Source organism: Malania oleifera, chromosome 13 (genome assembly GCF_029873635.1).
Source record: "Malania oleifera isolate guangnan ecotype guangnan chromosome 13, ASM2987363v1, whole genome shotgun sequence".
Taxonomy (NCBI): Eukaryota; Viridiplantae; Streptophyta; class Magnoliopsida; order Santalales; family Ximeniaceae; genus Malania; species Malania oleifera.
Window position 1 is genome coordinate 42615124 of NC_080429.1, and position 24843 is coordinate 42639966.

The 24843-nt window shown below is 37.4% G+C and overlaps 1 non-coding gene and 1 pseudogene across 1 annotated transcript; both read right to left on the bottom strand.

Annotated features, from left to right (window-relative positions):
* Positions 1 to 7672: 7672 nt before the first annotated feature.
* LOC131146436 (geranylgeranyl diphosphate reductase, chloroplastic-like) lies at positions 7673 to 9050 on the bottom strand (annotated as a pseudogene).
* Positions 9051 to 17005: 7955 nt separating this feature from the next.
* Positions 17006 to 17108, bottom strand: LOC131147070 (U6 spliceosomal RNA). Its single transcript, XR_009134597.1, has one exon. It is a non-coding gene; the product is annotated as a U6 spliceosomal RNA (small nuclear RNA).
* Positions 17109 to 24843: the final 7735 nt, after the last annotated feature.

Genomic DNA, 24843 nt, shown 5'->3' on the forward strand with positions numbered 1-24843 from the left:
GGTGACATCCATCCCTACTATGGACCAAGCTTGCTTGAAGAAACCAATTGAATAGCCATCAGGGCCAAGAGATTTTCCATCATCAATGCTAAAAAGGGCATCCCTAATCTCCTGATCAGAGATAGGAACAGTCATGATCTTACACTTTTCATCACTAAGAACAGGGCCTTTAGCCACCACTTGTGCATCCAGCTTTGAGCATTGTAGCTTATTCCCTAGTAACTGTTTGTAGTGTCTAAGGAACTCCTCTGCCACTTGATCATATGATTCAGTAATCTCCCCATTTTGTTTAGTTATTGCAGAAATATGGTTTCTTATTCTATTCCTTTTCAGGATAGTATGAAATAAGGTAGACCCTCTATTACAGCCTTTCAGATACTTGTATTTAGCCACTTATGCCATAAATAATCTGTTGGCCTCTTCTAACCTAATTGCTTCCTTCCTCTTATCCCCCAACAACCTTTGCAGCTCAGGGCAAGTGAAGGAGTCATGCAATTTCTCTTGTAACTCTAAGAGCTCATTACTTGCTCTTTCAGCTCAAGAAGTAATATAAGAGAAATGCAGGTTATTCAAAGCCTTTAGGGGTTTCTTAAGTGATTGAAGTTTTCTTGCCAGACAGAACTGAGAACATCCATCATACTGACCCATCCATACCTCCTTAACTATCTTCAGAAAGTCCTCATGGTTAGTCCACATGTTATAAAACTTGATGGGGACTCTACCCTGCTCCAGCCTTGTAAGCAATGAGACCATGCCCACTGAATAGTCAGGCAGAACACCAGGGAAGTGGAAATGCACCTGAGCATGCCAACCTTCCATTAGCCATTCCTAGTTCACCATTACTCGATCCAATTTACACCAGACTTTGAAGTTGAACCAGGTGAACAAACTCCCAAAAGAGTTAAGGTCAGATAACCCAACCTCACTACAACACTCTCTAAAGTCTTTCATCTCATATTCTGAAGGGGGGACTCCATTTCTCTTTTCCTCCATACTGGGGACACTATTAAAATCACCCATTAATAGCCAAGGACATGAGTGCATGCTACTAACCAAGCTTATATCCCTCCATAGGTCTCTCATGGCTACCAGAGAGTTGAACCCATAAATAAAACTCACCATAAACTCTTTCGAGGTCACCTTACATTTGGCTGTGTAGTGAATAGCCTGTGGGTTCATTTTAAACACCTGAATCTGTACCTTCTGTGGGTTCCACAATATAGCAATCCTTCCAGCACTGTGAGTCTCAAAGTTATTTACCTGTTCCTAGGAATTAACTTTCCTTTCCTTTATATCTTCCATTTTTTCTACAGTGAGCTTAGTCTCTAGGATGCACATTACATCTAGTCTATTATTCTTAATGAGATTGGCAATCCCATTTTGTTTTAGGGGCCTATTCAAGCCCCTAATATTCCATGCTGCTATCTTCATTGTGAAGGATGAGGGCCTGGCCTCCTTTCCTTGTTGGTTGATTAGGAACACCCCCCTTCTTCTTAGCTTTCTGGTTCTTGACCACAGTGAAGTCTTCATTTATTTCTTTTCCTGTTTGACCACTCTTCTTTATATCCCCTCTTCCTTTCTGTTCTCCCCTTACTTGGAGAGCACAAACAACCTCCATCTGGCAAACCTTGACCCCTTTACCCTCAGACTGAATTGATGAAATCATAGGATCCTAGTAGTCATCCTGCAAATCACTAGAGCCTAAGCCCACAGGAGTCACCATTCTCTCCTTTTGGATTTCAGTAACAGGCTCAATTGAACTGATTGAGCACCCATATCCCAACACATTTCTATCCTCTCCCTTACTAACAGGCCTCTGCACAGTCAATCCATTCCTAAAAATTGCTTCTGGGAATAGATCATTTACCAAACCCCCTCGATCACTATCTAGACCAATCCCCACATCCTCAACAAATTTAAATTGAGGATCCCCTATGGAAGAGCACTCATCCCTACTACAGGTAGCAGCTTCATGACTCATCTTACCCACCATCCTTTTCCCCACCAACCCATGATCTGTCCTCTCAGGTTTCTCCACTTCCTCTGGTTTTTCTGGTTGAGTTCCTAGTTTATTATCTTTTGCCACATGCATCCATCTGCTTCCATTTTCCCCTTTTACTTTTTTAATCCCACACATGTTTACTGAGTGACCAACATACTTACAATATGTACATAATTTGGGAAGATTTTCATACACAATTTCCTGGTACAGCTCACCATCATTCGAGAGAATAATTTTAACTGAATGCTTAACCTCTTTAGCAACATCCAACTCCACTAGCACCCTGGCGAACGACACCCTGGCTTGCATCATTGTTAGTTTGTCTGCACATAAGGGTCTCCCCACTTCAGAGCAAATCCTCCCCAATGCAAGGGGAGTCCACATTTCCACTGGTAAATTTCTCAATTGAACTCACACAGGCAGAACAGTTCTATGCTCTGGCCCAAATTGAAAGTTCTTTGGCATTTTCTTGATGAAGAGGGTTCTGCCTTTGATACCGTAGGGTGCCTTCTGTAGAACCCTTTCCATTTCCTCCTCATTCTGGAACTTAAATACAATCCAGTCATCCACATGTCTAATATATGTGACCTTGGCCTTCCATGAGTTCACAATAGCACTTAGTGTAGCTACCCCTGGGAACTTGCCAGCAAAATAACCCACTAAGCATTTCATGTATGAATCTTCAGGCCTTGACAGATCAGAGATCTTCAATCTAGCACCCTGACAATTTGAGGGGAAGGCAGGGATGGGGGTACAAGATTCAGGGTTCCTATTGTTAGCAAAGAGTTTTGACCAAGGTACCATTCTGTTGTTTCTAGTTATCATTCTTTCCTTTCGGACCTCCTTCATAGCTTCACCAACTGGGGATTTCTCTCGAATCAGTATATCAAGTCCCTGTTGCTCTTCATTTCCCCAATGTCTCGCTTTTTCAGTAATTATCTTAGCTTTATCTTTGTTGGTTTGGCTATTTTCTTCCTGTACCAGCCCGAAGGCCTCCATAATCTTCTCACTGAGCACCATCGAGGTTGACATACTCAGGTCTGCCCTAGCATCAGTCCCCTCCGATCCACTTGACCCACATGCAGTGAGGCCAAGGTGCTTCTGTATTACATCCATGAGAGCCACAAGTAAGCGATTAGCTTCAGCCTGCAACATTTTCAACTTTTCCACTTTCCGTAGTCTTTCATATTCTGCCAAAATTTCCTATTCCTCCTTTAACCTCTAGACCTCCTTATCCCCCCTTCTATTCAATGAAGATCAGAGCATCATCAAGCATTCTATTCAACCCCATCTTCTTTTGATTTGGATCAAAGTCTCTATTCACAAGGTCATTGACCTTCGAACATTTTGCCCGACTCATTTTCAAATTCTACATGGGCGGGAAACACTCCCAAGGCTCACAATCGAAGCTCGAAGACAACAACAAGTTCAATCCAGCTCCAATCAACCCCAAGATCCCTTCAAATCCACTAAATCACCTCCGTATGTCAAGAATCACGAACAATCACCCCTCTCACTCCCACAGTTTGCACCTTCCTAGAGAGAAGGGAGAGAGTCTCTCTCTAACAAACCGTCTCTGAAGTAGTTTTTCCTGAGCTGCTACTTCTTTTCAGTGTGTTTTTGTCCTCACTCACACACTTCTTGAGAAAACTTCCCAGGTGGTCACCCATCCCAAGATTGCTCCAAGCCAAGCACACTTAACTATGGAGTTCTTATGGAAAGCTCTCAAAAAGAAATGTGCACCTTGTTGATATGGGTAGTAACATCTAGTCTTTTAAGCCTTTCTTCCATGGGGTATCATATTTTCCCCTACTTATAGAATGCAACGTCCTCGTTGCAAACCCACATTTCCAAACCTCGGCGATGTGAATCTCATCACACTTCTGGCTAGATGTTGGCTCCGATACCATTTGTAACGCCCCAACCCGAGTCTACCAGGGAGCATTGCGTCTCTCCTCCCTCACCTGGACCAGATAACAGGGAGGCGGGCCTTATCAGACTAATGACTGACCCCACAAACCAACACGTGTCCTTTTCAGTGTGTTTTTGTCCTCACTCACACACTTATTGAGGAAACTTCTCAGGTGATCACCCATCCCAAGATTGCTCCAAACCAAGCACGCTTAACTTTGGAGTTCTTATGGAAAGCTCCCGAAAAGAAAGGTGCACCTTGTTGATATGGGTAGTGTTGACCTAACAAGGTCTTTCAATTGGTTTTGGTGACAACAAACAAAAGATGATTTAACTTGAAAAGGTTGAGTTTTGGTGTTTCAGGAAATATGGATCAAATGTGGTTCAAAGCAAACTTCAAATATAACTCAAGTATGGTATAAGAGAAGATCAAGTATAAATCAAGTATAAAGACAATTTTTCAATGATCTAAAGAGAGTCTAACATATTTGAAGCTCAAACAAATTATTCAAAGAATCTCAAGAGCAATGAGAACTCAAGCATGATGGCTTAGGAAACATATTTGTAAGTATTTCAAAAGCCAAAATATCATTTGAAATATGTTTTGAAGCTTTTTAAAGAGTTTATAAAGATTTAAGGACCTATTTAAGAGTATTGAATTAAGTTTTATAAAGATAATAAAAGAGCAAATTAGTTTTTAAAAGAAAGATATTTATAAAATAAGATTTTTATAGCTCAGATGACTGAACTTTTTAGTTCAGATGACTGAAGGGAAGACTTCAGATGACTGAACTTCATGTTCAGACATCTGAAGAATTACTTCAGACGTCTAAAGATTAAGTGCAGACGTTTAAAGAATTAATGGAACAAGACAGAAAGTTGCAGTAGCAGTTCAGACATCTGAACTTGCGATTTCAGACATTTGAACCCAGACTTTAGACTTCTGAACCCAAACTTCAGACATCTGACCTTGTATTTAGTTCTGTTTTAAAGGGGTTCAGGAACTTCAGACGTCTGACCTCGAATTCTCATACGTTTGAACACTGTTCAACGGACAAATTTTAAAAATCTTATGTTTTAAATTATAGACGTTTGAAACCTAAATTTTCTAATTATTTGGGAAGTTCTTTTTGGAAACTCTTGCAACAAGGAAACATGTTTTTGAAGCCTATAAATACATGATTCTTGTAGTTCAAAAATATCCCAAGCATTGAAATTCTCTCAAAGCTCTCTTGCTCTCATAATCTCTTTTGATCAATCTCTTGCAAAGCTAAAAGTACTGTTGTTATGATATTTTTGCTCATCAAAACCTGAAGAATTACTGATTTCTCATCTGGAGAAAAGGATTTTGGTGAATTCTTTGAAAAACTTCAAAAGTTTATTTCATTCTTGATATTTTATCTTTTGAAGTACATAGTTTTAATTTGTACTAATCTGCTCTTTGTATGAGCTTCTCTTGTACACTAGCTTTTGATATTTCTCTTGTAGAGTTTGGACGATACTAGGTTGTTGGATCATTGACCAAACAAGGGCATATTGTTTGGAGAAGGCGGGTTCTAGCCTTGGCCAAAGGAGTGGTTGTAAACAGGTGTTGTTCCACCCGGTAACGAAACTGCTATAGTGGAACCCTTCGATGTTTTGCCAAGGGCGAGGACATAGGCTGTGTTGAAGTCGAACCTCATAAAAAATCTTGTGTCTTTCTCTTTACTTTACATACTATACTTGCTGTGTTATATGATTTAAAACAGTGCAGGTCATAGGTTTCAAAGAGAAAGAAACAAAGACTCTTGGTATTTAGAAAGTACGTTTTGATTAACCGTTTGTGGAAACCCAAAAGGGAGTACGTTGGTTAATTTGCAGAAATCTTAATCAAGAGAAGTGCATACTAAAAGCTTATTCAAAGAAGGTGATAAACATTCATAGGGAAATCAATAAAAGCAAATATATTCTTGATTGAGTGGTTGAATTGTTTAGCTTTATTGATTGTCTTATTCATTTAAATTACAAGTATTCTAAAGTGTGGTTATCAGTTATCAGTTGTGCTTTCTTTAGTATCTTAAGCAAAAGATTAAAAATTATCAAAATCAAAGAGATTCCAATTCACCCCCCCTCTTGGGAAGCTATTCCTAATTTCAGGTAGTAACATCTAGTCTTTTAAGCCTTTCATCTATGGGGTATCACAGACGGTTCTGAGGACTTCAAAGACGTTTCTCCATAGAAGAGGTCGGTCTTGCCTTATTTCATCATTTTTTCTATCTGATCAATTTTCTTGATCCTTTCCTCCAGCTCCGAGGACCTTTGTTGGTTGATATCTACGCTATTTGCGTCTTCTACCTTCTTGGTAGGGAAGGTTTTATCCTCGTTCTGCTTTGGTTTATCTACTTTCTTGGGTGGATTGGGACTCACTTGTTGTTGGTGGGGGACATGCTCTTCTTGACTCTTTTGCTGTAAGAGTAGATTGAAAATATCCTCCATTTTCTTCTAGAAGGCAAGGATCTTTTCTCTGGTGACTCCTAAAGGTTCTGCGGGTGTGGAGTGGATGAACTGGGAAGACTCTTTTCCGACAGGGCCAAAGCTAGAGCCGTGTGTGGTTGGCATTGTTTTGAACGTTGGAGGTCGAGAGCAAGATGAGTGCCTCTATGAAGAAGTTCCCACAGACGACGCCAACTGTTGGGGGATAAAATCGGTGATGACTAATGAGACTGCTCTAAGATCTCCGATGACTTGAAAAGGATAAAATCAAAAAGGCTTGAAGGACCTGGGGTATACTTTGGGGGATCACTCTAATGCCTAAGTAAGGGAAATGCTCTAAAGATCTTGAATGCAACAGTAAGAATGGGTCTCGAATGATTTGCCTTGACCTCTTCCTCGCGTCTCTTCTTATAAGGGTTGAAGTTGACCCTTGTGTTGATTCACCTTTATGGCGCGATGGCGTGAATCGCTCCTAGTCATAAAGTGTTCACGTGCATCACTCTGACTATTTTAAGTCACCGGATCTCTCTTCCTCTTGATTGGTTTGGAGTTGATTGCTCTCGTCAGAAGATTTGACCTGGGAGGTGAGGACTTAGATGTTGACTTACTCTTATTATTATTATTATTATTATTATTATTATTATTATTATTATTATTATTATATAATTTCTTGTATAACTACTTGTAACTAATCTATTAAAACTATTCTATTCTTGAAAATAATATTTCACAAATCAATTGTAACCTCCATCTATTCGCACGTAACTTCTTTAAGAAAAAAATACTTACCATGAGTTTAACAAACCTAAGAAAATAATACTTACCATGAGTTTAACAAACCTAATCCAAAAAATAATAAAGGGACAATTGCTTCATATATATTTGACAAGATTTAATATTAATATATTGATCCAAACATACATGTTCACCGAAGACAAGTACAATTATCTAAAAACTGGTAACATATTTAATAAATTTAATTTCAAGTGAATTAAAAGTTAATATTTTATTCGAATATGCAATACGAAATCCCGTGACCGAAACCAAATTTCGTAACTTTAAATTCATGCAACTTAACCAACGGAACCTTCAACGCGAATTAACTCGGATCAACGGGTTTGCAGCATCATACACACCTATCATAATGAATAACCAATCAATTAAACTGAGGGAAAGGCGCCTCCATGCACCTTGTTTAACAATACAACTCCCGTGGGATTTATAAATCAAAACTTAACCAAACCACAACCTGCAATTTATTCCCTTTTCATTCATGTAATCATGGTTTCAGACAGTGACCTTGTTCATCTCCTTCCTCAGCGCATTAGCCCTCACCAAGCTCCCAACGGTATTAACCGCCAGCTTCAAGTCCTCCAATGGATTCCCCCGCACATCTTTCTTGTACAAATAGCTGTCGAACGTCATCTTACTCGTCACCACACATCTCGACGAACGCCTCCCTTGCCGGATTCGACCCGTAAAACACCTTCTGCAATACGTCGAGCACCTTGTAGGTCGGCCAGTACGTCCTGTCCCACTTCTCCAGGTACCGCTGCAGATCACCCTCCACCACCATCCTCCGCCCCCTCTCCGACCCTTCCACCACCGCCTCCGCGCACATCCTCCCACTCTTCGCAGCGAAATATATTCCCTCCCCTGAACATTTTGTCACGTACCCCGCCGCGTCCCCCACCAGCGCTACCCTCCCCGACACACTCCGCGGCCGCGGGTGCTCTGGTATTGGGTGCGCCTCCACTCGGATAATTCTCCCCCCTTCTATCTTCTCCGCCGCCCGCCGCCGCGTCGCGGTCTGAAACCTCTTTATGTCCCCCTTGTGCGTCACCGTGCCGGTGCCCACCGCCACGTGATCGCACTTCGGGAAAACCCACCCGTAAAAGTCCGACGACACGTCCTCGCCGACGAACATCTCGGCGAGGTTCTCGTAGTACTTCATCTCATCGCCGGGAATCCGAATCCGTTCCTGGAATGCGATGGCGTAGTCATAATCGCCGGCGCCGATGCACTTCGCAACGCGCGAGTTCGCGCCGTCTGCGCCTATCACGGCGTCGACCTCCAATGTCCGTCGGTTGCCTGCGCCGCCGGTCTTGTAGCCGGTGTAGTGGAGGACGTAGGGGTCGGTGGGGCCGGCGGGCATGTCCATCTTGAGGAAGAGGCCGTGGAGGACAGTGGCACCGGCGGCTGTGGCGCGGTCGCGGAGATAGGCATCGAGCACTTCGCGGCGGAGCATGCCGATGTACTCGTGGGGCTTCAGGGTTTGGCCGATATCGACGGCGACGTTCGACGGCGAGATCATCTTCATCCTGGTGACCCTCCTATCAATAATGTCGAGCGGTAAATCAAACTCGCCTACCATGCAGAGAGGTATGGCGCCGCCACAGGGCTTGCAGTTATCGAGCTTGCGCTCGAAAAGGAACGTCTCTATCTCACCTTTAGCTAGCGTCTCAGCGGAGGGGCCGCCGCCCACGACGGCGACTCTGAGGTTCCGGCCGGCGACCTGGGGACTGAATCTCCCGGCAATGACGCGGAGTCCCCGGCTGTTGGTGGATTTAACAGTGGGAACTGTTGCTAGAGAAGTGGAGTGGTGGTGGTGATCCGGCGAGATGTGGCGGAGGCCGACGAAGGTTTTGAGGGCTAGGAAGGCCATTTTCGGGGGCAGGGGGGGAGGGTGTTGCTCGGGGCTGAGCGAGTGTAGACACCGGAGCTCAGTTTTATAATTTTTATGGATTTGGTTTGGCATATATATTAGGTTATGGCCGTCGGAAGTTTTTGAAGGGTGATATTATTGGATGGAAAGGTACAACTATAGAGTGTCGAGTGTACACTTGCTGCGTGTTGGTTGTGGTGGCTGGCGTTGATCCACGTCGTCTCACTTCTGTTTCTGTGAATGCATGAGAGAGTGCTCAGAGATGCTAAATGAAGGGAGGAGTATGTAGAAAAGTGTTCATGATCTTTCTATTTTGTTATGAACGGGCTCAACTTACTTGGATAGTATTCCATTTTTCAATGGCATTGGGTCCTAAAGATCTTCGGGCTCCCCACCCCCCGAATGTAGCATGTGGTAGGAGCCTTTGTGGTTAATTTTTTTGAATAATTTTGCTACAATATATATATATATATATATATATATATATATATATATATATATTTACAAACATAGAATCCACACATTGAATTTAAATTTATGTTTCTTTAAAAAAATTAAATATAAATTTGTATTACATTTACTCTAAATTCACATAAATTTAAATTCAAAACTCTTAAAATTTATACTCCTAAAGATTATATTTATGAATTTCATGCTAAAAATTGGAACTTCTAATTCTTTGTAGATCATGGGAAGTGTTTATAACACAATCTTCAAGTGTTAATGATGGATTAATCTCACTTTGAGAGTACATCAAGATATTATGAATAAAAGTAAAGATCAACCCAAATAAGGTGATTCAGTATATAGATGTCACGCCCCGAACCTGGTAATGAGACTTAGGGGTTATTAGTAACCTAACATGTTTCTGTTCCATACAAAACATCCATACACAGGACAATAACTAAGGGTCCGACCCCATGGGGTTCTCAAGCACCCCATACACATCCATATATAACAAAATATACGCAGCGGAAAATAGTCTTTCTATACACATCCAATGCCGTACTAGAATCTATATAAAAGGAAATTTAGGTCTATAATACAAAACACAACCCGAGTGTCAGCCAAAACCACAAAAGACCACCCAATACAGTCCTAGTACTTACCCAAGTACCTCTCGCAGTACACTGACCACTACGCTCCCAACTCAAAGGACGCTATTTCTTGTTACTTGAAGGACCTGAAAAATATGTACGTACAGAAGGGGTGAGACACCTTTCAGTAAGGGCAGATACAGGTTATATCGATGTGTGGCATATGAGTGTTATCATGATATACAAAACATACACAGTTAAATGCAATTCAAGTATTTTCACAAAACAATTCCAGTACAGTGTATACATGCACACACATGTTCAAGCAACCCAATGTCGCCACACCCTTCGGCTCGAAACCGACCTGCATTACATAGCGTCCCCGACACATGGCTAGTCCCAGACTTCCATGGTATCGTACTAGCACAACTGGTGGATCCACACCCTTCGGTTATCAGTCGGTGAGGTTCATGCCCTCGGATGTAAAGTTGGCCACTTTTATCGAACATGGACAGCGATTTTATACGCCCTCGGATATAGAGTCAGACACTCTTTTAGTACCTCAAACAACTTGGAACCTAGTTCCTATTTCATTTCAACAAAACACAACTATACATGCTTATATAACTAAATAAACCACACCCCTTTGGTAATCTAAAATCATGGTTTTCCAAACACATACAGTTTAAACAAGTCAAGGCACAACCATCCCTATAACACAATATATATCACAATATATTTATGGTTTCCCAACAAAACTAGGGATGCAGCCCGTCGCCCCCTTTTCCCCAAAACTATAATCATGAAAAATTCATAGTTTTACCCATTAGACCCCCCCCCCAAATGAGTAACCAAAATGCACACAGGACCGTGAACCACAGTTCTACCGAATCCGATTTAAAAAATAACTGACCTAAACTTAATCCCTTACCTTTCCCCAAATGGTCAATCCCGAACTCTATGACCCTTTAACAGCGCGTGGTAGCTTCTGATCATCAAACTAGGGAGAAACAAAGTCAGAAAGCTAGCGAGAAGTGAGAGAAACTGTTTCTAGAGAGAGAAAGGAGAGGGAGGGACTGAATTCACTAAAAATCTATTTTTTTTCTGCTTTTATAAATGGCTAGCCATGTGGCCTCGTCGACGCACCACGTCACCTCGTCAATGAGTCCAGGAAGAGGGTTCGTCGATGAATACCTAACCCTCGTCAATGAGTTTCAGGTCTCGAAAACAGCCCCTCGATAAGTTTTTGTTGACGAGATATGCATCCACGTCGATGAGCCTAAGGAGACTATTCGTCAACAAGGCCCTACTGCGTCCCCCTTTAAAATTCTTTTTCCCTCTCTTTTCTTTATTATTTAATTCTCATAATTATTCGGGTTACTACAAGAAATCCTTACCAAACCACGATCATATTCGGTAAGGTTTCACCCATTCCTTGGTTTGTATCCTTGCTCCCTTATGTGATTATATCTGAAGGATACTTTCCAATCACCAAAAAGCAGTGTTCAAAAATTCATATACTCCTAGTTGCTCTTTGTCTAGATATTTTGGACATATTCACTTTCATAAAACTATTTTAAAAATGTCCTACATTTTCTAAATACTCTTCTGAACTTAATAGAAATTCAAGTGTTAAGAGTATTTATTCTTTACTTCTATTATAGATGAGTTGAATGGCTAAGTTGGTTGCACTAGATCTTCTTAATCTAGATGAATGCATAAAATTCAAGTAGACCTGTGCATGTGCATTTTTATAATTCAAAGCCATTTGATCTTGTGCCTCTCACATTTTGAAGATTATAAGAAAAGGGGCAGTTATAGGCTTTGTACATTGAAAGAATATTGATTGTGACTTTTTGGTCCATTGAAGCCTATGCATTCAACGCCAAGTTTAAATCATTGAAAATCTTAAAACACTTGGCTAAAGAATTTGAAAATTATGAAAAGGCATAAAATGAGTTGAGTGCATAACTCAGGGGAAGCTTTTATTCTTCATGGTTCTATAAATTAAAATGCTCTCCTGATATCATACATTTTATGCTCATATGCCTTTATGAAATCAACATTGTAGACTACTATCCATAATGTACTGAATGATTAATTTTTCTTGATGGATGGTTTTTATATTTATGAATTGTTGAATACTACTGAATTGCATGCTTGTGTTGAAAGCCTCCTGCATGACGGATGCAGTGATGTATATTGCATGTTGGTAGTGGATATAGGTTCTCGTGTGCCTTGAACTGAATTATAAATTGCTTGATTGAACATATCAGGTACAAGCTTTATGGGAAAAAGTCTAATTCACAGACGACATGCTACCGAAGTTTTGGTAGATTTTTCTTAAAGAAAAACCTTGTACATAGATGATTATGATGAAATTAATGTTAAAATATTTTTTGAAATGATGAGTGAAAATTAATTGACTAATTAAATTTCATCCTTACATAATCATCGAGAATAGTTAGAGAAACTTAGCTCCATCCCTAGGAAAGAGCTTAATGGATTCATATGCATCAATTCACATTTTTTGAATATTGAGGCTCTTTAGAAAACCTTGAACATCATATCCAGTGCTTAAAGGTTTATGAATAGATATGAATTTTTCTGGGTTATGAGTATTAGTTCATGCCTTAATATATTTTCTAAGATGCATCTTTGGCCGATAAGGATGACCATACTAATCATAATATAGTTGATAAATCATCAGTATGGTTGGGTTAGAGGATTTAAATTGATGGCTTATACTCTAGGCATAATGAAACAATTCTCTATTTGGTATAAGAAGTTGATTGTATCTAAGGTAGAATTCAAATCGATAGGGGGAGCATCCAAAAATTAAGATGCCTATCTTATTATGCTCACAAACTTTTGCTTAGATCAGTTTTTGAATTCATTATGGCATGTGCTTAAATGAAATGATCTTTGTGAAAATCTTAAGTCGATATATATTGCTCTGCCACATGTTGTTTGTGTTTGTCATGTGATCCTTGCTTTAAATTGTCTGACATTCTTAGGATCATTGTGGTTGTGTTTTTTTTTTTTGTTATATTCTAAGTATGTGCTTAATTGACAAACCAAAAAAATGTTGCTTGCTTGAGCTTAAAAATTAAAGTTTCTTCTTCAGCAAGCACACCCCTAGTGCCTTTTTGCAAATATCATAAGGGAGATATATATTTACATATATATTTTTATTTATGGTAAGATCTATTTTCAAAACTAAAACTCTTTATCTCTTTCCTTATTTTTATTGCTTACTATATGGTTTTAAAGTGCATAACTGGTTTGGTAACTTCACATAAAAATGCATGCAAATTAGTTAGATTATGTTTGTGCTCAAACCAACTATTTGCTATCATATGCCATGTGTTTTAAACTCCAATCTTTCATGGGTCTTATGATATGTTTCAATTGCAATGGTTTGTGCATATTTATGGTCCAATTCTCTTTTCATGTCATTTAAATCTTTTAATGACCAGTTATAATTGTTTGTGTGCGTAATTGCTATATTTAATACTTTATAAGGCTATCTTTGTCATTCATTTTTCATTGTATGTTTATATTATCTTTTTGAATGCTGAAAGTAATACTTATTGATATACTAGACTATTTAAGTTGAGTATATTATTGTAAATCATTTGTTGAACTCAATTAGGTCATTTCTATGCAGATATATATATTTTTTTTTTGGGAAATGCCTTATTTTCAAATGGCATGCTGCCGAATTTTCTAAAAATCATCCCAAACCATATCCTGTATATGAATAATAATTATCTTTTATTTGCCTATATACTTATGTTTATTCAGGCCCTTTTTGCCGTTGCCAAAAGGGGGAGAAGTAGGTAAGTATTTGTCGTCATCAAAAAGGATACGATTGTTGACCCTATGGGTCATACCCGATTTTGATTATGACATTGTAAGAATCCGACCCAAGAATTTCAAATTTAATAAACAAAAAAATTGTAAAAAGATAATTTTGCAAGCTTCGTTGATGAAGCCATTGCTCTCGTTGACGAAGGCCCTCATACTCTTCGTCATTGAAATTCAGAGCCTCATCGACGAAGAGATACCAAACATGTTGTAAAATATTGGAATAGGGTTCGTCGCCGAAGGAGCCGATTCGTCGACGAAATGTGTAGATGATTCGTTGACAAAGGTGCCATCTTGTCGATGAATTGGACCGGGTCAAGGGTCTATAAATAGGATATTTTGTTGCTTCATTACTAAGAAACCTCAAAACCTCTCTCTCTCTCTCTCTCTAGAACTCAAATCTTCTCTCTCTCTCTCTCTCTCTCTCTCTCTCTCTCTCTCTAGGATTTCAGGCCGCCAGTTGCTGGAATCAATGATCCAACGTTACCACGTGGATCAGTAGGAGAATCTTTACATTTATAGCGGATCGAAAACTCGTTGCGATGATTTTCGGGTTTTGACCCAAAATCGAGGTAAGGGTCTGATTTCATTTTCGTTTCGATATATATGTAGTAGTAAGAATTATAGTGAAGTATAGTTCTTGGATGTTTAGGTTTTGGGAACTCGATTCATAGTTTTGGAGCCATAGAGTTTGTATTTTGGTATTTGGGAAAAGGTAAGGGGATTCTATTTATATCAGTTATTTTTTAAATCGGAATTGGTAAACACATAGTTTATGATTGTATGTATTTTTGGTTGCTTATTTGGGAAAATCTATTGAGTGAAAATGTGGGATTTTTGGGTTACAATTTTGAAAAAATTAGGGGTTTCAAGTATCATCTCTATTTCTGTTGGAAAATTGTATGTTGTATAAAACTGCAGTAATGAGTTGACTGTACCTGTATTTGTATTAAACTGTATTTCTCGAAATGAAAATGATATGATTGTTGTATACTCAAATAAGTGTGGAATGAACTATCGTATGTAAAATGTTTTAGATTTTGTAAAATAGTTAAGGGCAGCTAATTATTGTACATTGGTGGGTATAGGAACATGAGTTTCAAAATCATTCCACATTTTGTGAAATTTTGCCACATCTCGACTAATTACCATGGGCAAACTTCATGTCTCGGCTAAATACCGAGGGCGAGAGTGTCCGGCTCTATATTCGAGGGTGTGAAATATTGCATGTTTGTTCCGACTGGTCACCGATGGGTGTGAGTGGACACCGTACTTGCAACGATATCGCTATGAGGCTTCGGTTATTGCAGGGTATCGGGTGCTTGAGTGTGACGACACTGACTGTATGCTTGGTATCATATGTACTAGAACTGAATTGTGAAAATACTGGAACTGTATCGTGTTATGTTTTATGTTGAAATAACACTTGTATGCCACACACTGATATAACTTTTTTTCTTCCTTACTGATAGGTGTCTCACCTAGAATATACACAAGTTTCTCAGGTCCTTCGAGTTGCCGTAACTGCCATCCTAGCATTCGGGAGTGTGGGCTTTGGTTAGTTACGTAGAGAACTTGAGTAAGTAATGATTTTTGTAATCGGGTTGTCATTGTTGGGTTTTGTAGACACTCGGGGTATGTACTGTATTTTGGAGCATAGACTCTAGTCATGTACAGACTTTGGTATGGTACGATGTATGGATTAGAAAGAATATTTTTGCTATATATTTGAGGTGTATGTATGTGTATGTGAATGAGTGTAGGGTTTACGTGTACCCCACAGGGTTGGACCCTTATTCAGTGTAGCATCATGTATGTTTTAATTAATACAGAGACATGTTAGATTACTAAACTCGCACCTGGGGCCCATCTGCGGGTTCAGGGCGTGACACAAATACTCAAGTATTTAATGTCTATCAATTTTGCGTGTAGGTTCATATTTGCAAGATCACTTGATGGTTAGGAAGACTTAAAAGTCTAAAGACCTAGAAGACTTATTCTTGTTGTAATTTATATTTTGCTCATTTGAGTTTGTAATAGTAATTTAGGATAAGGTCTGTAATAATAATTGCATATCATGTGTGTAGATGCAATAAGCTCTTAAGACCTTATAAAGACCATAGACATTGGTCGACCGATGCTAGGTTTTTTAGGCTAAGATAAAATGCCTAAAACCTTAGAAAAGATTGGACTTATAGGGTAAAATTAGTGAGGCTTCGAGTGACTGAACCATTGTGTTCAAAACACTTTGGGCGACCAAACCCTTGACCAATCATAATGTTGACTTGGTTTTGGGCGATCAAACCTAAATGACCCTAGCGTCCATAGGCGACCAAACCACCATTCTAACTTTTCCCAACAAGTTGGCAACCCGATCCCCCACGTTCAAATATGCCTCGGGCGATCAAAAGTTCAAGTTTGGCATATCAAAATTTAGACTGGGCGACCGAACCATAGTCTTTGGGAAAATCACCTAGGTTCAGCCAACTGTCCTCTTTCACAAGCACCCGAACTTAAAAAATATACTTTTTTCTCATGTGTCTGTTCAGGCGACTGAACCTCAGGTTAGGCACCCGAAACTCTCAGGTTGTTTTATTTTTCATCTCGGTTAAGAGGGGTTAAATGGGGTTAATTTTACTAAACAATTTTAAAACAAATTTAATAATGATCCCTATGTCCTCAATGATCATAATTTAGCCCTCTTCTATATATAGGGGCTCATTTGCAAGGATTAACATAGGATTAGCAAAAATAGATTAAGAAAAATTCTCTGAAAAATCCTAAGCCCTATTTTTTTATACAAACCTCATACACTCTAATACTTCCATTCTCTTGAGAAATCAAAGCCTTGTGAGTGTTTTTTGATTGTTCTTTATTGCTAGAAACCCTCACTTGCTTTTGTCCATGTGATTTTATTTTAAGAGTTAAGCAAAGATTTTCCCATGGTTTTATTTAATAAATCTTTGTGTGGGAAAAATTTTCATAGCTAGTGAGTCTTTGCATCATCGTTGCAAGACTCATCAAGCTTGTGTGTTTTTGATTTGCAAAATTTTTTTGGACCATTTCTCGATTTGTGTGTGTCATCCTTGTGTAGGTGTCATGCTAATCTTCTCTGTATCGTTCCAATTTTATCGGATGTCTCCGAAGAGATATTTTTTCATAAGCTTGCATATTCTTAAATATCTCTTGAGCTATTATTTGTGAGAAAATCATATTTGAGATATTTTGAATAATCTTGTTAAAACACTTTGAAACTTGGGGTGATTGATTTACATTAATTATTTTGTTGAATCAGGTGTAATCCCAAGAGGGGGGTGAATTGGGTATTTAAAAATTCTTTGACACTTATTTACCACTTAATCCCTTCTTATATATTTATAAATGAGTTCTTATTACTCAATTAATTATGTGCAATGCTATCCAACCCATACATGCAATATAAACAATTTAAATGCTGTGCTGAAAGTAAAGAGTAAAGGGGAAGAGAGAAGACAAACACGGTTTTTATGAGGTTCATCCGACTTGGTCTACGTTCTCACCTTGAGCAACCACTCAAGGATTTCACTAAATCCCGGCTCCTTAAATTGAGACGGAACTTCCCTTACAATCCACTACTTACAAGAGGCACAACTTTCTCCTATTCCGCTGCTTACAAGAGAAACAACTCTCTCCTCAAACCCCGATTCACAAGCCGAACCGTGAATACTATGAAATCTGAAACACTCAAAATTGCTTCCAACAAAAAGCTCGTGAATACAATTCAAAATCCTAATACATTAACATATGATATAACTTAAAGTTCAGAATGTATGAAACGATGCTATCGTTTATGTATGATATGCTTCAACACACAAATCCCTCTTTAACCAAAACTCCCAAGTAATGATATATTTAAAACGCTTTGGGGAATTTTAGGGTTCTTAGTTCACTTTGCAAAAATGCACAAATATATTTGATGTGAACTTATTAAAAAAAACTTTGTCTTGAATATTAAATCAATCAGAATCACAAAGTTTTCTTTCAAATATTCAATCACAACACAGCCTTTGCAATCTGCAAATATATATAGATATGAATTCCAAAGATCAAAAACCAATGTGATCTATTTTAGAAAATATCCTTCAACAATATATGTATTTAAGAACTCCAAAGAATATCTAATTAAGTGGATTTATACTATTAAAAGTAACAAGTCTTTAAATGGAAAAACTCTCTTGAACCTAAAATATTTAATCAATAGTTAAAGCTCTTTTCAAGTGGTAATCTTATCAAAGTGATTTAATATATATATATATATATATATATATATACATACATATACGCACACTGAAGATCAACCTCTTTATACTTAATCAAAAATAGATTTTGCAATAATAAGCTCCATGAACAATATATATACTCTTGAATCAAAAACCAATCAACCAATAGCTAAAAAACTTTGTGCACACTCATGACCAATTTCTCTAATGATATTCAATAACAAGTAATGAGATGAGAAGTTCTTAAAAATAATAACTTGAATGATCAAATCTCAATACAAGAATGAAAATCTAGATGAGTAAACGAGTTCCCTTCGAGATTCTGAGTTGATTTGCCCAAGCTCGATGATTAGAAGTTGAAGTGTAGGCAATCGTATAGCACTAAGAGCAAGTTTCTCAATATTCTTTCAATAAGATGTATTCTTCTCTTTCTTGTGCGTCTTAACTTCATTCTAGGGTTTAGATATTCAATATATATAGTGTCTTACCCTTATGATTGATCTCAACCATTGGATCAAAGAAATAGTTTGCGAGTTCTTTTAATAAAAATCCAAATTTTAAGTTTTCCCGCAAGGTCAGGCAATTGAGGTCGAAGCCCAGGTGATCGAAGTTTCTTAAACCTTTGAAAAATTAACTTGGTGCACAGGGTTAGGTGACTGAAGTGTGGTTTAGGCTCCTGAAGTGGCGAGTTCAGGCCCTTGAAGTCCCAAGTTCAGGCAACCGAAGTACCTTGACCAACTTGCTATGTTTCCAATTAATTTTTCAGGCTACCGAACTTAATCTTCAAACTCCTGAAGAAATTCTTCAGGCGACTGAGGTTGAGTTCAGGCTACCGAAGTCCCCTTTTTCTCAATCTTTTTTTTTAAATTTAAAACTCTATTTTACTTTCTTTCTTGGCTCTTTTATAAAAACAATTTCCAAGATTTTAAGAATATTTCTAAGTCCATGAAAGTCTCTAATTATGTTCATGAAATGCATGAAACCTAAAATCATTCTAGGTATTTGTTGAGCCTCAAATTAAATCATACGACAATATAAATACATAAGTTCTAAATACCCATTCCCAAGATGTTCTTAAACATTACCGCTTGAATCTTGATTCTTGTACTCTTTGATTTCCATGGAGCTTACCAAAATGTGTCAGCTTTACTTTATGGCTTCCATGACTCATTATCTTTCCATGCATGCTTGATATAGGTCCTGTTCACAAACTCAATGCACAGATCAAGTACCAAGTGATTTGTCATTATCAAAACAGGATTGGACTCGTAGAGTCAACATATTTGTTTCAAAGACTTTTTAGATTATACACTCTTGTGCTTTATTGAATATTGATATAAAATTGAGTGTTTAGCACACATATTACACAGGGCTTATAGTTCCTATCTGTTTGAGGTGCATTGATTATATTGTGCATGGTGGTACATATTTGCTTGTGTAAGAAGCATTTGTTTGTACGAAAATTTTCATATTCATTGTATTCCAAGCATAGGCTTGAAAAGGGAGACTAGTCCTATTGAATAGTCCTAGATTGGCTTAAACCTGGTTAGGAAATTTAGGTGCACCATCCTGGTAAGGTTCAATTGTAGGTTGAGGTCAGCCCCGTGAGTTGACTTAGTTGTATATGATGCCACTCGACCCGTGAAGTGAGTTGTTGACCTTATAAGACTTAAAATCTTGTTTTTATGCTAACAAACAAGTGGAACTTAACATTTTTGGTTGAGTGGTGATATTTCAAAACTTACAAGGATCACATATGTGAAAGCAAGGTCAAAGTGCCCACAAGGATCAAATGAAGCTTAAAAGAGTCAAAGCATGGATTTAAAGATAATTTAAATAAAGTTTGAAGAATATGAGAGCATGATGTTAAAGAGAAAGCACAAAGAATATTAATTCTTGAAGACCAAGAAAGAGCTAAAACAAGCATGAAGACTTAAGTGTTTAAAATGACAAATGTCTTAGAAGTCATTATGTAAGTACTTTAATTTTTAAATATCATTTGAAATATTTTGAAGCTTTTAGGTTAATTTCTTGGACCTAGATACCTTCTAAAATACTTGGAAAATATTTTTATAAGGTAAAAAGATATTTCAAAAAGGTTGAAATTATTTTTGGAATGAAAAGCACCAAAAAGAGGTTTTTCCAAATGTTGTCATTTTTTCTATATCCACATTGAGGTGAATTTTTATCTATCAAGAACTCTATATTTTGAAAAGGGTTTGACATGAAAGTTGTAAAAGTTTCTCTTAGCTTTCTTTTGACACCAAGACCATCTAATTTGGAGTTGTATATAAAAAGTTATGACCAAAATACCAAAGTAGGGTCAAAGCTATCAGCAAATTGAACACCATCCAGGGCAGAACTTTAGAGGACTGAACAGTAGACAAAACCAATTCAGACATCTAAATAATTTCTTTATAAGACTGAAGATTAAGTTCAAACTTCTGAAGATTTTGCTGAAAATTTTCTAAAGAGACAAAACCATTTCAGACAACTGAACCCGAAAGTTCAAATGTTTGAACACTATTAACGGTCGTATTTTTTAAAAGATTTGAATTTAAAATTCAAATATCTTGGCCACCAAAATTTCTATAGACTTGGAAGATACTCCAAGTAATCTTGGGCAACACAAAAATACTTTTGAAAGCCTATAAATACATGGTTTTTTTAAATCAAAACACACCAAGAATTGAAAAATCTGATTGATAAGCGGAAAGCACTTTTGTTCTTACAAAGTTCACCCTTTCTCACTCATTGCAAAACTCTTTTGCTGAGATATTCTGAAGTGCTGATCCTTCCTCCTTAGAATTCCTACTGCTAATCCTCATCTAAGAAAGATATTGGTGAATTCTATACTTGAACTTCAATTCTATTACATATTGATTTTTTTATATTGAAGTATATAGAGCTGAACTTGTACTAATATGCTCTTTAAGAGAGTGTTTTTGTACGCAGATATTTTTTCTTATTTCTTATTATTTTTTGATGATTCCAGGTTGTTGGATCATTAGTTAAGCGTGGGATATCGCTTAGAGAGGTGTAGTCCTAATCTATTGAAGGAGTGACCGAGTGTGGGGTATAACTTGGAGAGGCAGGCTCTAGCCTACTGAAAGAGTGTGTAAAGGTTTTGTTCCTCCCGAAAAGGAGCTGGTTTAGTAGAATCCTTTGGTGGTTTGCCAAAGGTGAGGACGTAGGCAGGGGATAAGCCAAACCTCGTAAAAACTGTGGTCTCACTCTCTTTTTCTTTTGCTCTTTATTTTTAGTACATATATTAACTACGTGGATGGTTTAAATTCCTAAATCATATATACTAGTAAATTTGGAAATTAAGTAAACTTAAAGTTTAATTTTGATTTGAGATTACAGAAACTGAAAGGGAGTACATTAGTTGATTAATACTTTACGGAAACCTCAGAAGGAGTACGTTGATTGGTTAACAACCAAAGATAAATTAACTAAAAGTTTCTTTGAATTCTGAATTTTGGGAAGAGTGTGGACTTTGTGTTAAATATCAACTAGAGAAATAAATTACATTCTCTACAGAGCTTACAATTTCATTCACCATAGGGCTGCAAACAAACTAAACATCTTGATTGAATATTGTGTAGTTAATTGATTGGTTACTTGCATTGTGGTTAATTAGTTTGAGTGGTTGATTAAATGTTTATTTCATTTGTGGTTGTGGATTAGATAAAGAGAATTAAGATTTTATTGTGTGATTGCTAAATCAACAAGAAATCAAGAATTTTTAAAAGAATTAAATTAAGTTAAAGAATTCATAAAAAGTTTTAAAAGAAAGTTTAAAACCCAATTCACACCCCTCTTGGGACTACACCTTAGTTTTCATGAGCTTATAGTGGAATTCTTGTGTTGGTGAGCCAAGGCGGGGACGTAGGCAGTATTGGCCGAACCCCGATAACATATCGTGTATGCACTGTTTATATTTTCACAATTTATATTTCTGCACGTTTATGTTATAGTATGAATGTGTCACATGATTTAATTTCCACTTCTTATATTTATCTGCGCATTTTGGTTTATGTGTATATAGAAAGACCCTAGGTTGTGTATATACTGCTGTTGGATGGTTTAACCTAGGAGATAAATTTTTAAAATACCAATTCACCCCCCATTGGAAATACACCAAAGTCAACAAATATATACACAACCTAGGGTCTTTCGAAGCATATACCAATTCAACAGGTATATAAAATATACAGAAATTAAATTAAGCGCAGTAAGCACAATATATCAAATATAACATATATGTGCAGGAAAATAAATTGCGAAAATATAAAACAATGCACACACAATATGTTATCGGGGTTCGGCCAATGCTGCCTATGTGCCTGCCTCAAACTCACGAGTAAGAGGATTTCCATTAATTGCTTGCTTAATGGGTGGAGTGATACCGATTACAACACCTTACAAGGATGGTGCACCTAGTTTTCTTAACTGGGTCTAAACCAATCTAGTGTCCTCCTAACCGGGTCTGAGCAAGTTCAAGACTATTCACAGGGCTATTCTCACTCTTCCGACCACATGTCAAGAATACAACAGATAATCAAATATTTAGTACAACAATGAATGCTTCTACAACAAGAAGATGTGTACAATAATTAATGCACAATGCACTCATGTAAGATATGAAGTGAAGCTCAATGTGAGCATGTCTTTTTCACAAAATAATTTTCCAATCTTTGAATAAAAGATATATCTATTATGAGTGCTCAAAAATTTGAACCCAAATAGAAATTTTCTCCAAAAAGATTTTCAATCAAAGTGAAGGAGAATCAAGTGTTTTTCTTTCAAATAATTTATGCCCAAATAAATGTCTATGATATCTGATGAACAAATAGAATATGAAAATATAAGTTTTTCAAAGATCTTAAACCCTTAGAAATTTTCCCAAAAATGATATTGAAAAGGAAGGTTTAAGGGAAACAAGGGTGTGAAGCTCAAAAGGATTTTGACAATAAAGTACAAATGAGCTTTGGAAATCTTTGCAATATATGTGTGCAAAGATCCACAAGAAAAAGAATAATATTCCTCCAAATAATTTTATCAATAAAGCAATGAGGAGAAATAACTAACAATGGGAATGAATAATAAAAAGTATGTCCAAAACAAATGCTCTCCAAAAGAAAATTTTCAAACAAAAAGTGTAGGAGAGTGTTAAAAATGAATGAGAATCAAAATATTTTGGGAGGATTTTTCTTCCTAATCTCTTATTCAAATTTGAGTAATGAGGGGGTATATACATAGACATAGGCCAAAAAATAGCCGTTGGGGGACAAATTAGGGATTTTAAAAATAATTAATTGAGTTTTACCCTAATTACCGTGGTTAAAACAAGTTAACTCGAGAGGTTAAGTCGGCTGAGGTGAATTCAGTTAGCTGAAGTTAAGGCGATTTTCCATTTGTTCGTGACTTTAGGTGCCTAGTCCATGATTCAGAATGTCGAACTCCTCAATTCGGTCGCCTAGGCCTATTTTGAACTACAAGTTCGGCCGTGCGGGGACAATAGGAAAAGTTACTTTATGAGTTTGGTCAAGCGTGGACAATCAGTTCATTTTATATTCGGACGCCCAGGACAAGTCAACATGTTGACTCTCTACCCATTCGATCACCCAAACCTATTTCGAACTAAGAGTTTGGTTGCTCAAAGCCCTTTCAAAGCTCAAGTTAGGTCCTTATTTTTATTTATTAGTCACCCATATTCACATAGGTATAACTTTTAAGATATAAGGGATTTTTCATGAAGTGCTTAGGGACCTATGTTCAGTCTATGGCCTAGACTTTTTAATTAAGCCTAAAAACCTGGCATTAGTCGACTTTTCTATGGTCTTTTGATTTCCATATGGTCCATCTACAACCATCACTGAGCTTTCATTCACATCATGCATGCCATGCATTATTACAGACCAAAATATAAAACCAAATGCTATTACAATATTGAACAAATATCTCTTCTTCTTCTTCTTCTTCTTTTACTCCTTTGATTTGTCAGGGAATACGCCGGATGATATGGTCTTTATGTTCCTCTAGACTTCCATATCTTCCTTATGTGTGCACTAAAATATTAAGCCTGCTCAAGCACTGAATACACACATAAGTAACTTGCGGTTTGTCATTATCAAAATAAGGGATCGGACTCAAAAAATCAACACATATGATATTATCTCTATGTGGTGAATCTTTCAACCATTTCAACATGGATGGTGAACTCGAAATAAGAATTTAATAGTAGAGAATAATAAATGGGTTAAAAACATGTCAACAGAGTCATCGCTAACCTATTTTTCCTTAAGTGAAATTAGAATACCTATGTAATTAGTAGCAATTAATTTAATCAATGAGCTATCTCTAGGGTCCAAACAATCGATAGTCAAAGGTTTACTTACTAAAGTCCAAATTTGAGAGTACATTTATGTGAAGGAAAGGTACTAGCACCTCCAACACATCCATTTTACGAATGGTACTCACTAGACTACATATAATTATTTCAATCTAGGTTTGTTACCCTTCATTTTATTGAGATTATCTTGCCATTAAATATTGTTCCACCTTGTGTTAGCCTAACAAGGCTTAATCTCAATTTTGATAATGACAAACAAAGAAATCTAA